This window comes from Hylaeus volcanicus, chromosome 2, assembly GCF_026283585.1.
Source record: "Hylaeus volcanicus isolate JK05 chromosome 2, UHH_iyHylVolc1.0_haploid, whole genome shotgun sequence".
Classification (NCBI taxonomy): domain Eukaryota; kingdom Metazoa; phylum Arthropoda; class Insecta; order Hymenoptera; family Colletidae; genus Hylaeus; species Hylaeus volcanicus.
In genome coordinates, this window is record NC_071977.1 from 20,677,779 (window position 1) to 20,694,587 (window position 16,809).

Sequence of the window (16,809 nt, forward strand, 5' to 3'; positions counted from 1 at the left end):
TAACTATGCATTAATCTCTATCTCTAGTAATCAGAGAATGTATAATATAAGCGATATTCATGTACGTGCACTGGTATTTTAAATGTTCCGTTATTTTCTGGTAATAATTATGCTGTCATCTGTTCATAGTTACCTCACTACATATCAACAATCTCCGTTGGATTAAAATATTAAATAGCATGAGCTTAGTTACACTGTGGAGCACATCTATTAAGTAGGATTGAAAAAAGGTTAATTATTTGAGCTGAAAGAATATGATCAATAATGTCACATACGTTCATTTCTCTAATGTTGATTTCCATTCCACACAATTGATTTTATTTCATAATAACTAAAAAAAAAATGGGCTAACCTACACTATGGAACGTAAATATAAACTAGAACTTTGAGTAGAACAGAAACAAAATGAATTATTTCAGCTGAAAAGATATGATCAATAATGTGATTTACGTTCATTTCTCTGAAACTGATTGCCATCCCACACAAACATTGAAAAATATAGGTGGTGATAACAGTTATGGTCCGCAGTGTAGAAAGATGATACCCGTTTGGAAGTGTTGCAACATTAACACAACCCTTTTTAAGTATTCGAGCCGCGTCTTGGAGTTTTGCTCGGTTAGTCCAGGCACGACTCGGGGCTCAGTTCGCTTCGGCTCTCGACGCGTTCCCGTAATCGTTTCGAGAAATCGCGTGCAAAGCTCGCATGCTCGCACGAGAGAAATCGCGTTTCTTAGATAAAATCGTCGCGTTGCAAAACGCGGCCCTCGTACACAAAGTGGCAACGCGAGACAATCGGGGGGACGATTTACTTGGCGAGCGTCCCATTCTCGCGGTCGGCGGCTAATGGCGCGTTTAAAGTTTTAAAGTGAATCCATCGAAGCGGGCCAGCGCGATAAACGTCGCCCGCGGCCCTCGAAAATAATGGAAACACGACGATTAAGTTATTATCCGACGTATGCCGCGGATCGTAGGAAAATCAGTGAACTTTCTGGGTAATTTGAAAGATTAGGTGTCGTAACTCCGTCGGGGTGACGTGACTCGTGTGGAAATGAAAAAAGATACTTGAATTGTTGCAGGAATCGTTGTTAAAGGTACGTGGGTGGGTTCTAGAACGAGTGCCTGGTAATAATGGTATGCCAATAGTAGGAATAGTAATGGTATGGTAATTTTCAGAATTTTATAGATGGAGTGCAGGCTAAAAAGATAACCTTATATTATAGAATTAATTTTGTTATATTTGTATGAGAATTTATGGAGAACATTACCATGGGTTTCTACCGATGAATTGCTTCTTAGTGTCAATTTTATCTCTACAGGAAATTAATGGAAATACATCAAAGTATTACAGCTTTTCCAATTTTATTATGAAACTAATTTATTTCAAGATAATAATTCATTCGTGTGGTTCGTGCAGCTGTATACAATTACTTGAAGAAGAAATTGTAACAAGTTTCGGTGGATATAAAAGCTGCAGATGTTTCTTATAGAAACAAAAAATGTCAATGAAAAATCTGGTAATTATGTATGTTCAACAAAATGACAACACAGTTTTTAAGAATTCCTGTAGTACTACGAGTATAAACAAATATTTTTAATTGACTACTTCATTCGGAACTTGAACTCAGTAATTCCTAAAGAAACTATATTTGATCAAAAATTGATCAAGTATCAAATTTTATGTATCATTTACCATTGTCCCTGCAAACTATTCTTTTCTTCAAATATTTTATCATCATTAGGATCTATTATTCCCAGAAATAAACCAGCTCATTAAGGTACATTATGTCACAGGAGACTCGAACAGTAGCAGTTTCAAGTTCCATAAATCACCATCAAGGGAACTAAAACAAATAATAACCGCTAAACGAATTTCCAACTCGAAAGCCACTGGCGCGGCGAATTAATTCCCCGTTTCCGATCAGATAAACAATTTTGTTCGCCACAATGGGGAACAATCGCGTGTGTTTTCCTCGGGAATTATTGAAATTATTTCACTGCTCCCACAATTCATGTAATTTAGATCTGATTAGACGGTGTTCACGACTCCTGAGTAATTTTCTCGAGTTTCCCGGAACCTCGCGTTTCAATACGAGGTCACTATTACAGATGTAAGCTATGGAACGATAAATTCTGCCACGCGCATGGAAAACACCGAGCTCAGAAATTTAAGAACGAACACATTAGACTCTTTATCGTGTAATGAAATAAGGCACGTCGAGTGGAAGATTAATATTGCCAAGTATCTCGGTCCAGGCTGTGAAATTCTAGCAGAACCAATGATTTATGTGTCGTACGAAAGCGTAATTATTTGGCCGATCGCGTAACCGCCGTAGATTGGATCGTTCGTTAATATACATACCTCCCTCTCAGGCAGTTCGTTAATTTTCTTTAGCGCGCACTTAAAACGGGAACATTGACGCGCGATCTTTAAAGAGTATCGATAAATCACTCGCATCCTGTTGCAATCGAGCAAATATTAAAAGTCCGACGTCTCTGAATTCGTTCGCAGCTTGAGCAACTTCCTCCTCGCGATACCATTTTCAAATCATCGATAACAATAAATTTTCCTTAAATTCGATCATTCTTTACGATCTTGCGCATTTTCCAAGCTCTCGATAAAAGGTGCGCCTGTCTGAAAATTAATATTTCTCTGTACCGATGTCTCACGATGGTTAATTGGTACTTTATTTACGATCATTGGCAAATGATAACTGCGCGGAAAATTTACGCCATTATATTATCCTACGCAATGACGAGCTGCTCGCTGAATTCTTGCGATAACAAACCCCGTCAAACACCATTTTTACGAAGATGTTAATTAATCCACAGGAATGGTATAAATATCTAGAGAATCGTGTTTACAAGATTCCGCGCATTTTAATTAAATGTAGTCTTTTTTTTTAATGTTCACGTTCTGTTTGGAATAAACCTATCTGTTGTTTGATGGACAGTATGTGTTAACGTGACTATTTAAGCAAATGACAGAATCACCATACCTATTCGATTCATATTTGATTTACCCTATTATTCCTTTCGTTCATGATTTTGTAGGATAACAATTTCACCCGTTCTAAAGGATGTTTTATTTTTTAAATACTCTAACGTAAACATTTATTCGCATACGTGAATATTTTTATATACTCACAAAATATTATTTAACTTTTAGAATTGATGCTCTACTATATTTTCTTGTTTCCATCGAAAGCTCGAAGATCACAGTTTGAGAAACACTGGCCCAATTCATGCGAACACTCGCATCTGGTTTTACTTTCTTTCCGACTAATTAGTTTCACAGCCGACGACAATACGTCGGACAATGCGCGATTGTGCTCAACTCTCTAATAATATCGTCCACCGTTGCATGCAATTACAAGCGTGTCGCGTGCTTTCTTTCCGCTCGCGTGTGCCCCGTCGAGCCGCAACAATGCAACCACGGCTTTTCTCGCGGTTGTTCCTATTCCATGATGAAACAAGGCGTGCCTACGTAAAGATTAATATCGGCCCAAGATACGTGTCTTTGCGACTAATCGAGCACTGATCTACGATTTCTGCAAACCCCAAGCTATGCCAGTCATTCGGCGCACCCGCCTAACATTCCCGCTTATCGCTGTCGCGTGTGAGGCCGTCCCTCCTCGATCGGCCGATAACAAATTTTCCCCAGCCTCGAACCACCATTCTTCGTTATGCTTCAATTTTCGTCATATTTTCTGGATCGCGTATAAGGATCATTTCTTATTGAATCATTTCAGTTTCGATTAAATTGTACAAGTAGCTGAGGTAGAGAAACGTACCATATGTATGTTTATTAATTATTTGACGCTCATCATGTCTGGAACATTTGTGAGGTGGCTTGATCTAGCTTGCTATGGTGGAATGTTTTGGTAAAAATTTTGTGGTGTAATATTGTGTTCAAAGCCCATGGGTCTGGGTCCATTTAAGGAGTGTTTAAAATATTTTATCTAGGTCCATGACAAACTATCCTTTATTTAATTTTTATCCTTTATTTCAAACACCAAAACTGGGGAAATGAAACTGCTAAAATTGATGTCTTGATGTCAAAAATAATCTCAATACTTAAATTTTAATCGCGTATAAAGACCATTTCTTATTGAATCATTTCAGTTTCGATTAAATTGTACAAGTAGCTGAGGTAGAGAAACGTACCATATGTATGTTTATTAATTATTTGACGCTCATCGTATCTGGAACATTTGTGAGGTGGCTTGATCTAGCTTGCTATGGTGGAATGTTTTGGTAAAAATTTTGTGGTGTAATATTGTGTTCAAAGCCCATGGGTGTGGGCCTACTTAAGGAGTCTGTGTGTATACTCTACATTGCACGAAGGATGTAAAATAATCTCTAATACTAATAAAGGTTATGGTTTACAAAAGGCAGTCAGTGTAATAAGTATTCGTACAGGAACAATTTATTTTAAATTGCACAAATCGATTAGCTCTATTTTTTGAAAAATCTTAAATTTAAGTTACAAAGTACTTGGTATAGTCAAAACTTTTTATATTTATATTAACTTTCTATAATAACAAAGATTAACACCATTACACGACAAACATGATTATATTGCGTTATTATAATTTATCATCATCATCATCATCATCATCATTATTATTATTATTTGTACATTATTTCATCGCATTTCTCAACTTTTTGTTTTATGGAGTTAATTGACTCGTGCAATGAACGGTTCATAAAGAGGAAGATTCGTTTTTGTTATTTTAAAAATAAAATGTGTAAATCGAATTATTAATAATTGTATAACCTTTACTATTAGAAAAATGTAAATGCAGTTTTATTCCAATTACCAGAACATTTCGACAGATCGATTCCGGTCTTGTTCAGGAAATTGATAAGAAATATACATAATGAATAAATAATAATTCTAAAGTAAATAAACGTAATGAATTACGTTTTAGTGACAACAATTTACTGAGAATAACTTTGACAAAATTTTAAGTACTGTTTAAAATATTTTATCTAGGTCCATGACAAACTATCCTTTATTTAAAACCTTACGAACTTGGGAAACGAAATTGCTAAAATGTCTTCACTCAAAAATAGGCTCAATACTGAAATTTTAGCACAATTCTAAAGAAGACACATTTAGACAGTCCCTTGCCAGTCATCAATGCTCCGATCACTCTCCCTAATCCTTTCTAGTCAATCCAGTTACACATTCTACATGAAGAGACATGCTACCACCAAACTCTCTCTTTCTAAGTCTAACATCAAAAAATGGCTACCTACAAAGCCCTCACCCATACAAAAAGAACTATTCTCGCAGTGTCTACCAACTGGACGCCTTTACTCTGTTCAGCCAGTAATAAGAAGCCCTTTCCTCTCACCGTGGCGAGGTCGCTGATGGTTTATGGGGGTCGCGTCCCCACTTATGCAACCACCTCGTACCGAAGTGTTACACGAGCGCATTCAACCGATATCTCCTTTCTCCCTTTCTACGCGCCCTTTTCTCTCTATCTTCTCTCTTTATCTTCTTTTCCGCCTTGCCACCGCCTTGCTTTTATTTCTTTCCTCGCGGATCTACCTACTTCATCCGTTTGTTCTCTTCTTCTCTCCTCCCTTTTACCTTTGCTCGTCGTGTAACCTCTCTTCGGTCGTTTGTTGTGCCCCTGTTGCCTCCCTGTGCGATCTTGTTCGGTGTTCGTGAGAGTATCGTGAAAGCTGTTGAGTGTTCGCAACTCTTCCTTCGTTATCGTTACCGCGAATTCAGCCTTAGGTGAGACTCGTGCGCTACCGTTTGTATCTCATCGTTAAAGGGCCTTCTATGAGCGTCGTGCACTTCGTGTATGAGTAACTTGTATGGTGTTGCTGCCAAAGGAACGCTTCCTACTTCTGAGGAGGATGATGGCGATGCAAGGGTCAATTGTGGGAAGAAGATGTAACGCATGTTTCAGTGTTGTGGGTAGTGATGGAGGGTAGGGTATTGGCACTGTTATTAAAATTGATATGTTTCTAAATGGAAGCGTTGCGTTAGTATATTGATAATAATATAGAAACAGTAATGGTTACAAAAATTGCACTATTTATTAAAAATACAGATTGGAGATTTATTAAGACTTCTTGTAGTATCGATGCAGTTCTTAAAATTTATAAGTTTTAAATTGAAAGTGTTGTGTTGGGACATTGAAAATAAAATAGAAACAACCAGTAATGGCTTAAAAAATTCCACCATTTATTAAAGATTCAGATTGCAGATTGCAGATTGCAGATTCACTAAGACTTCTTGTAGTATCGATGCAGTTCAAACATCAGGTACCACGGTGGTCTCGACAAGAAAACAATGTTGCTTGCTAATTGCCGTAGTTGTGAATTATTTTATACATTATTTTAACAACAATAAACAGCTACTTAGATTGAGAAATTTATCGTAGTTGATAAAGAAGAAAGAACGAAGTCAACTATGTAGATCTGTGGGAAAATAATTCTCTTCCGTAATCACACAGTCACCTTGTATACAGAGGTAATGTATCAGCTCAGAACTCGTATTTTTATATTTTTGGATTTGCCAGAGGGAGAATTGCTAATTGCAAAGCGGCTATAGTCGCAGGAATGCAAGAAAGCATAATCAATTAAAAGTTTACAACTTTCGACTGGGGGAGGTCGTTAAAGAATTGTCTAATGACTATACTAATAATAATAATAATAAACGGATAATCCTACATATATCTTGTCTCTAGATTCACAAATTGAAGCTAAAAGCTTTTAGAGTACCTACATGCATGCAATGCCATGTACGATCTTCGATGTGTTAATTATTGTATGTAATTTATGCAATAATTCCCAGCGTTATCAACAATGTGTTATCTAAGCAGAGACATTCATTAGTGGTTTGTTAACTTTCTTTTACTTCATGTTTCCCCGTGCATTACCAAGGAATTAGTCTGTAGATATAAAACGAACCGATGCCGATGGTGCAATCAATGTAACCGGTTCCCATTTCAAACTTTCAGCAATCGAATGTAAGCTTTCCGTGTAACAGGGCAGTAAACTTGCTATTTTATCTAGAATGTTAATCACCATTACGGAATAAATTAAAACTTCGTAAGTGATTCTGCTGGCGATTTGACACTCACAAAGCCACGTGCGCCTTAACGCATACATCGTTGGTTTGTATTGCACCAACTAGTTTGTATACAAGTGTGTAAGCCGTGCAATGCAAGCCCAGCAGAGATGATAATAAATACGTGAATATACCGAGTTGCTCTGAATGCTCGATACATTCGATCACGATCCACAAGATTGCAGGAAAAAACACGCAACGCGTGTTCATTATAGTTTACCGTACACGGTCTTTTAATAGTTTGCTGCGTCCATTAATGTGTCATCCACCAATTGCTATTTCTATTTTACAAGTTATAGCAGTGATGCAATTATTGTCGGACAAATATACCAGAAATGTTACATAATATTGTAGGCAAGTCGTTTAAAACGGATCGGTTTTGACATTTTCTTAATTGAAATATTATTCATGTACACATCAAATGTTATGATTTATGTAAATGACCAAAATGGTCCCACTTAGGCAGGCAACTTTTCTTATTATGTGTGAGTGTTTACTGTTAAAATAAAATTAGGGACGGAGGTATTTTAGGCTCCATTCGATATGAAATAATGGAATTGTTTGTCACCCTGAGTGTTACTTGATCATCTAAGTCAGAGGTTCCCAACGGGGTCGGTACCGCCCACCGTTGGGCATTGAAGAGATCTAAGGCGGCGCTTTTGGTCGAAGACAAATTTGGGGGGCGCTGAGGACCAACTACCGCCTCCTGGGCAATACTCGTAAGAACGCGCCAAAAGTTTGATTAATGTGTACTAAAAATCTTCGAACGCATATTTTAACAAATATCTTCAATGTTCAACAAATGTTGTAAATGTCAGTGTAATCAACAATTTAGCAACAAAGAAAAGAAACAGATTGTCAATAGTGGAACGCGGCGATTTAAAATTGCTGATGACAAATCTGACACCAAATATCGAAAAATTATTGTCGTTACACCAAGCTCAGCCATCTCACTAATAATATTATATTAATTTTTTTAATGATATATATTTGTTTATCAAATTTTAAACAATACATCAACATGTTAATATCTTTCAATAAAGTAATTTTATTAGTAGTAATATAGTATATTTCACCTAAAAGAGGCACCGTCGAATCACTGATTGAAAAACATATATACATGTACATATACATATACATGTCGAATTGAGTAACCTCCTCCTTTTCGAAGTCGGTTAAAAAGGGGGCGGTGGGCCAAGAAAGTTTGGGAACCTATGATCTAAGTTATAGTAAATCCTGGTTATTTTATTTAGACTTTCCTTTAGACTAGTCGAAAATAATACTTTACTTTGGATTTTTATTTATTTCATTTAACATTTCGACTGCATTCACAAAAAGACAAAGGAGTAATGCAGAGAAGAATGAAAAGTGAAACAAGATATACGGTTTATTTATTTTATGTATGCATTCAAAAAGAAAAAGAAGTAACGCGGAGAAAAATGTAAATCGAAAGAAAAAAACATCAACGATGCAGCTGGAAGCTGTTATAAAACCCCGTAAGACGATATCTCTTTATACTAGAACAGTACGATATTTTGGATAACAGAGCTCACAGTAAATGGAGCTAGCGCCATATTAATCCCTCGGCTGTTGATTCGTAATCGAGCCAAAGCAGCGCCTCGTGCAACGCTAGGTGACGGTATCGCGGATCTCGCATACCGATATGCCCGTCGTTTCGCGCGTAAACGAACGCCGTTTCCGCGAACGATTTATGCATCGGCACTATCGAAAACAGGTGGTTACCTAATTAATTCCATGCGATCGGCTCTGACGGAGCGTGGTAAAGATAAAGGGGCCTCGAAGGAGAAAATTGGCCCCGGGAGGATTATTCAATCCGGGACGAATTATCGGTATCGGGACGATGTATCAGCGGCGAGCAAATTCGAACGATACCGTGGGTCCCCCGTTATCGCGAACGGTCACTCATTCCAGTCACTCGCCGGAGATATTCGTCCGCGCGTGCGTATCCGCGAGCCGGCCTCTAAATAGGCGTGTAGTGGAACAGGTTTGGTGTCGCGCGGCTATGCTTAGAAACCGGTCCCAAGCTGTTATCTCTCGGGGAGAGGTATTTCCTGCGCGTAGGTACAACGATCGCGGACGATAACGAGAACGAAGCTACGGGCCGAGCTTGACAATGTCGCGTTTTGCAACCAGCCACGCGCGGAATTTTAATTCGATGCACGGCAACAGTTTTCGCGAACGTGGAAATTAATGGAAGAATGTCGCGCGACGGATAATACGTGAAAGTAACGATGGGTCCTCCGCGGGGACGTGAAAGTTACAATGATGCTTCGGAACCCCTGCGTTCAAAGCGACCTCCGGGACCTGCTCATTAGTTAATTTAAAAAAATTTTAATGTTAAGTGGAAATGTGAGAATATTTTATTGGTAATTGAAGAATTGCGTGGGGTGAGTATTCGATTAACCTTTCGATTCTATTTAAAAGTTGATGGTTGATTAACTGTGGATATCATTACTATTTTGTTTGATTTATTTTTAGGGGGTGTTTGTTTTACTTTGTGGGAATTACTTGTTCCCAATTGAGGAAGGAAATTGAACAAATTACGAAGTCGTTAATGCTGCATTTTCTACAGGCTTTGATAACGATTATTGAAATGGGGATGTAATTACATTGATAAATTGATTTGACCTTCTCTCTTTCATTTTTAATGGAGAAAGTAAGTATCCCTATATGAAATAACATAGTGCAGCTTTGGAACCATGGTATCTATATGAATCTTTAGACAAAAAGACATATTTCAACTTAAAAATCAAAATTTTCTAATATAATGAAGTATAAGATATACTGAAAGTCCCTTTTTTAAATTCCAGTCTTACGTTTGGTCTTTTATTGTCTCAACTTGCACCATTTGGTACACCTATTTTTCCTCTACAAATCCTGCTTATAGCTTCCTTTAGGTACTCTTATTTTATACTATATACATTATTCTTTCATTTATTTTTGCTACATTTGAATGAATTTCCACTGAACGGAAAACTTCAAGAAAACATGCATCATCGAGAAATTTGCACTCACGTAAGTTTGTCCTGTATAATCAATAACTTCGGTGTACCTACAATGTCTCTTCAGATGCAAAATGCCGAATGCCTGGATAATTACGAGGCTCAAATACTGACAAGTTGCGCGCTGTCCGCGTCAGGTGCTGATCCGTCACACGATAAGAAGTAATTGCTTTTCGTACGGGTGCGCAACGTAGCGTCGGGACGCTTTTTCAATGTCAGCGAGTCGCAGCGTCGCCCGAAAACCGAAGGAGACGGCGCCCGTGTCCTTCGTGGATAATTGGTTGTGCTCCCCTGATTGATTTATTCGCGGCAAAGTAAAAAGAAACGTAATTGCCCCGACATCGCGCGCACTCGGCTATCTTATTTTCCGGAACAACGTTTCTCATCCCTTATTCATTTGTAAATTTTGTTTATTTATTTCAGTATCTTTTTACTTATTTAAAATCTTTATTGATTAACCGCTATTTGTCTTCGTATCCTCCTCGTGATTAATAGTGTACCTAATCCTGACCTAACCTTCATTAAATTTGACCCTGTTTGTCTTATCCTTTATTTGTTTCTATAGCTCCCGCTATTCATCATTTTATTTCTCTCCTCTTTCAATTTAAAAAATGGAGAAATATGGTGTTCAGTCCTACGGTATTTTAAAATCATTTTGAAAAATTGTCAACCTCAATTGCATTTACACCAAACGATATATGTATTTATGTATAGTATTATTATGGTATTTCAACTAAAAAAGGGGACTGGTGTCAAGTGACAAGTGAATTTATTTTTATTTTTTTATTTATGTTGTCAATAACATTTATCGTTAAACTACCTGTCAGATCGAGGATCGATGCGAACCACGTTGAGAATCCCTGATCTAGAAGACCAACAACGATGCGATACGATAATTGCGATATCAACGTGTTACATACGGAGTAGTCTTTCCGCTCGCGTGACTTTGCGTGGCCGTGGGTAACGATCAGCTGCTTATCAATATTTATATAGTCGACTTTTAGCACGAAGACGTGTAGCGTAAAGTGCAATACTTGGTAACGTGTAACATGTTGCGTGGAATATACAGGGTGTATTCTAACATGCGAGATCTACTTGAATGGTAGACGATGGCTATTGAATCTTTCAGAGTACCAAACAATAACTTTAAGAATAAATATTCGAAGTATGACGCAATATATGAAGTTTTTCGCTAAATTTGTAACTTCTTTCGGTATATAATTAATCTCAGGGCCGGCGTGACCTTTTGCGGGGCCGGATTCAAAAATTTTCGGGGCTTGAATTCACATTCAAATCCTACACTTCAATTTTACAACGAGGAATTATTTATTTACAAATGCTATATATTTTTTATAAGATGAATATTAAATAATAATATTTTGATGATTTTTGTTACTGCTTTCAATTTAATCATCGCTACTAAAAAAATGTCTTGCATCTCAGCAGAAATTGTTTCCATTTGTTAATGGTATCATCAGTCTGTAAAAATTTAATCAAAATCGGTACCTTTTAATTCAGTAATTTTCGTAGACCGCGGAGCCTTTTAAAACGCGGGGCCGGGTTCCGGCGAACGCGCTGAACCTGCCTTGCGCCGGAGCCTGAATAATCTACAATAATAATGAAATATGAAACTCATATTAATTTATATAAACTTCTGAGCGCAAAATCAAACAGAAAAATAATACACTATATTGGTCACCAGTAAAAATATAGAAAAACTGTTCACAATACTATTGCAGTATAAAATCTCTATAAAATACCTTAAGAATTATAGAAGAAATGGAAGAAATACTCAGAAGACCTAAAAATTGAGTCAGAATGCATGATTTTCAAACAGGTAATCTTTTCATCGTTCTTAATCGACAGTCATCGAACAGGTGCGGAACTCTGCAACGTGTATCGAGGAACATCGTGCCACGGGGTGGCTTTCAAACGTACAGGGGAAGATGAAACGATGGTGGAAGATCGAAGTAACGCAGAAGAATGGACGAAGCGATGGGCGGCGTAGGGAAGGGCTCGGCGACTTTATCGCTTATTAATCGTGCGACTGTGGACGATTATCTCGAGTGAGAATGGCCATTTCCACACAGAGCAATTACGACCGGTTCGCAGGGTATTATTAGACGAGTGGAATCTCGATGGCGACCGTGGCCCGCGTAATCGCGGCGTTGTTAAAGGCGAGTCCACGAATCGCTGCGTCGTCCGTGTACCGAATTGATTTACAAAGTATTAATTGGCAGAGATGTGGCGGGGCGAATCGTGTCGCGTAATGCCTCTTCACGAGCGTAATTGAAAATCAGGAAGAGGTTAACCGTGAGCAAGATGGGAGACTGGTGATTTCGTGACGCGATATATTCTACTCGACGGCATCTTTGCGACCACTGTGTGGACTGAAGCGTGTAATATTAAACTACCAATGCTCAACTTGTACTTTTTATGTACACTACTAAATCTGTTTTAATAATTCTCACTAAAAATTGCAGGAAAAACGTTGTGATTTGATCAATTTAGCAAGAAATCTAAGGTACTTGTGTTAAATTTATCAACTTAGTCAATTCATGCTTCTTATGGACATTATTATGTCTTTGAAAATAGACAGTTGTGGACGAATCAATTTATATATATGTACCTACTCCCTTATGCAATAATTCTTAATAAAAATTGCAGTATAAACGTTGCCAGTAATTTTAGCAAGAAATCTGAGGTACCTGAGCTAAATTTACCAACTTAGTCAACTCATGCTTCTTATGGACATTAAATATAACATTCTTATACAATAATTCTTAAAAAAAATTGCAGTATAAATGTTACCAGTAATTCAGTAATTTCAGCAAGAAGTCCAAACTTCATGAGTCAAATTTCTTGGTAGTCCTAGTGTTTAGAAATAATAAACTCATCAGGTGACAGTGCTTTTTGATGAAATAAAAATAATAGCCAAATTCGAAGAACACTTTCTCGAAAAATACAGGAAGTCCTGCAGCATCAACAACATTATTATCAATACAGGCTACCATTTGAACTCTATCTGCTTCTTCCAATTTTTCAATAACAACTTTGATTACCGACCAGTCAACGAACCATGCCAAGAACACGAATACCTTATGGTCCCTGAAGGATCTCTCTGGAATGTTAACGACCTCTTTTCTGTCCTCATCTGTAAATATTCAAACCAATGGGTAGTTGCAAAACTCTGCAGTTGGTGAACAATGAGTCTAAACATCGGTCTCAAACAAAATCGAGTACGTTACACAACAAACTGGGAATTACATTCCGAGTCTAATGCACACGTGCAAGGCATGGCAATTGACACCTTAGCATCGATCACACGTGTTATCTTACTGCGGGATCGAATCTTTAGCAAGACAGTTCACACAAACGTCGATCAAGTATTTATCATTTTAGGTGTGTTTTCTTTTCCAAGGTCTGATTCGATCAGACGCAAATATAATAATTACATCAGATTTCCATGACTATCCATTTGCTGCCAGCAAAACCTTCGACGCTCCCGCAGGCTGTATCGCTGCAAATAAATAACTAGTTCCCTTCCCGATGCAAAATCGCACCACAGATGAAATCTGCCGGGTCGTCTTGAACGGTTCTGCCGGCTGGACGCCTTCAGATGTTATCTGACGTAGTCCTGGATGGCTTTGCGCTTAGCAGTCTGTAATTAAAAAGCGTTCAGATGGAATCGTACTTGAGAGAGGTTCTTTTCGCGAATCCAGCATTGGAATCACTCGTTACTTCTGGTATGGACGATTTCTAGTCGTTTGGTCTTATTGTGTGGCAAAATGTGGATCATTGAATCCTTGGACGATCATTTTGATGTTTTTCGTTGGCTGGGGATTGGCTTGATAGTAGATTCTTTTATTTATTTATGTTTCCCATAGTAGATTGATTATTCTTTTAATTTGTATTAATTTGTAAACATAACAGTGTGATATTTTACTGAAGTTGAAGGTAGAAATATCGATCTAACAATAGACTCATTGTTTCACGGTTAAAAATCGTTCTAGTTTCGTTTTGCTGAAAAATCCTGTGATTGAACGGAAATAATAAATTGAAAAGGTCAAAGGATAAAATCAAATCAAAGGATCAAAGATAAAGATTAAACGAGGACTTTTTCAATTTCAGCTTTGGATTTACTGTTGCGTTTGATCACAGATCGCTTCTCAGCTTTTTTTAATGTAAAGTATATGAGTCATTTTATTTTTGATGCAAAGGGTTTTCAACTGCTGTTGTTCAATCTTTAATTAAGGACCTGTAAGCTTTTCTAGTATGTATCAACGTATGTATTGATTGATCATATTTCATGCTTATTAAATTATTTGAATTTTGAAATAAAGATCAACAAGAGTACGTTAAGTGTAACGAAATAATTGTTAATACGTCCTGTAATATCAGAACAGTCGAGTCAAGGGTACAGTTCGAGTTGCTAAGAGGATTACATGCGTGATACGCTGGGAAAATGACTCGTGTAATTAGTACAAATGTCACTTTATTTCTGATCGAGGATAAAGAAAAAATGTGCAGAGAGAAGTCGAATGATTTATCGCAGATTGATTTAATGTGATCATACCTCTGTCGCAGGTGCAACGGTACACCTGCGATATAAAATCGCTTCTTTTTTCTTCTACAATATCTTTTATTAAAGATTCATTTGTATCACAAAAACATGTCGTTCTGTGTATTCTATTAAAGTCTGTCAAATAAGTAACTGTCAACACGACTACAGTTTTTTAACTAATAAGGCAACATAATCGAGAAGCTCTTTTAATCGAAGAGAAAGTACCTGATGAAATGTAAATTACATATTTTTATTAGACAATTTTAATTTTAAATTTGATGTTAACATACTCACATATTATCAAGGAAAAAAAGACTACAATTTTAGTCTTGGCTAAAGGTATTCTTTATCTCTACAAGAGCTTCCTCGAATATGTACCTATCGCAATCATTGTACATATAGTTGTATGTCACACAACTTAGGATCGCACTTGATCGCAATCGATCGTAGCTAGAGAAGAAGAATCGATCCTCGCGCTGGAATCGAGAACCGAGTTATGGAAAACGATACTCGCGGAGTCAATCAATCGTCCAGACGTATAAACAGTTCCAGTTATCGATTATCCCTGGCAAAAAGTAGTTAGAATTGGTAACCGGTATATCTAGCAGCAATCGCGCCGCAAGGAATGCCCACGAATAGCCAGGCGAGCGTTTCCTACTGTTTATGCTTCATAAATAATTGAATTTAATGACGTGGTGGCTGTAATTGGAGTGACTGGCACGATGACAGATACGAACATACAGTACTCTGCAAAAGTCCTCGACCACCTACCAAGGCACCACTTCGTTCCTCTTAAATTTCATTCTTTAACCCCACTGTGCTCCACAGGCGTCGCTACGGCGATGTAACTCGGTTCGGATTTCATTTACCATAACAGGTATTCAGTCACACAAATAAACGAATGGAATTCAGATTGAACGCGTTCATACATTTTTCTGGTAAGAATTATTTTCTTTGTACATTTTTTAATACAATTTTACTTCTGCCAATGTTTCCTTAATATATAATATTAAAGAGAAATTCTGTTCCTCCTAAAATAATTCAGGCCATTGCATATTACATTATTGCCACAGATACTCCAAATCCAAAATCGGAATGTTCAACACACGATAAAGTTAAATCATTCCATAAATTAAATTCAATCATCCAGTCTTAAGTTACAAATATCAACAAATTTGACATTCATTCTTTTTGAAGCCATGCCTTATTCGAAATAAGTTTATCACCTGAAGCTATTAACTAAGAATTAAATACATACTGCTGCATTCTCTAAACCTTTTAGTAAACTTTCTCTCGTGTATATTTCGCTTATCAATTAAATTTGATCGCCCAGTGTTAAGTTGAAAAATGTAGCAATCTCATAATTTATACTCCTCAAAGCCACGCCTAATTCGAATAAAGTTTCATCGTATCGCAAGATGGTTCAAGATTTTTGGCACGGAGTAGCACAGGAACGCGCGCGAATATAGGGCGCGTATAAGTGGATGGCACAATCGCGCATAAATAACGCGGTGGGTCATCCAGAAACGCGCAGGTGCGGCTAAATTTTTGATGACTAACGATTCCGTCGAGCATCGGCGGCGATGTAGGTGCTAAGAGGCGGTGGAACAAAGGGGAATTAATTAACACCTTCGCCAGCTGCGTTCGACGAACGTCGGGCGGCGCCGCGGCGATGATCATCGAAGCCTGGTCCGTCACGGAATTCCGTTGAAAAGTGAAATCATCATCGGGGCAACCTTTCGAAATCCTAATCCGCGGAAACGCGATCGCTAATTACCCGTCTCGCATAGAGAATGATTATAATTACCCGCTTTTTGCTCGTCCGGTCGCCATGCGAAACGATATGGCGCAACGAGGCATAATTTGTAAAACCACTCTCGACGTTAATTCACGTTCACTGGTCCCGATCGTGGCAATTACGCATAGAAATCAAACAGGCGATGTTTCGAAAGAAAATCAAATAGTGTGGTGTTTTTTTGTTGTTGTGATAAAGTATTGGGTAGTTTGTCGAGTTTAACATCTAGTGGGTGTGAGAACGACTAGGCGTATCCTTAATGCAGTCGACTCTTCAGAATAATTTGATATAGTGCGAACATAAGTTTAAAAGGCCTAGGATACTGTTTGCAGAT

At 37.7% G+C, this 16,809-nt stretch overlaps 1 long non-coding RNA gene across 2 annotated transcripts; it reads left to right on the forward strand.

The window, feature by feature from the left end:
* The first annotated feature begins 9,133 nt into the window (after positions 1-9,133).
* Positions 9,134-14,793, forward strand: LOC128885186 (uncharacterized). 2 transcript variants are annotated; one of them, XR_008459556.1, is made up of 4 exons: positions 9,134-9,501; positions 9,593-9,770; positions 9,925-12,515; positions 12,600-14,793. It is a non-coding gene; the product is annotated as an uncharacterized LOC128885186 (long non-coding RNA). The 2 variants fall into 2 exon arrangements; XR_008459555.1 differs by having other exon boundaries at positions 9,593-12,515; positions 12,600-14,792.
* Positions 14,794-16,809: the final 2,016 nt, after the last annotated feature.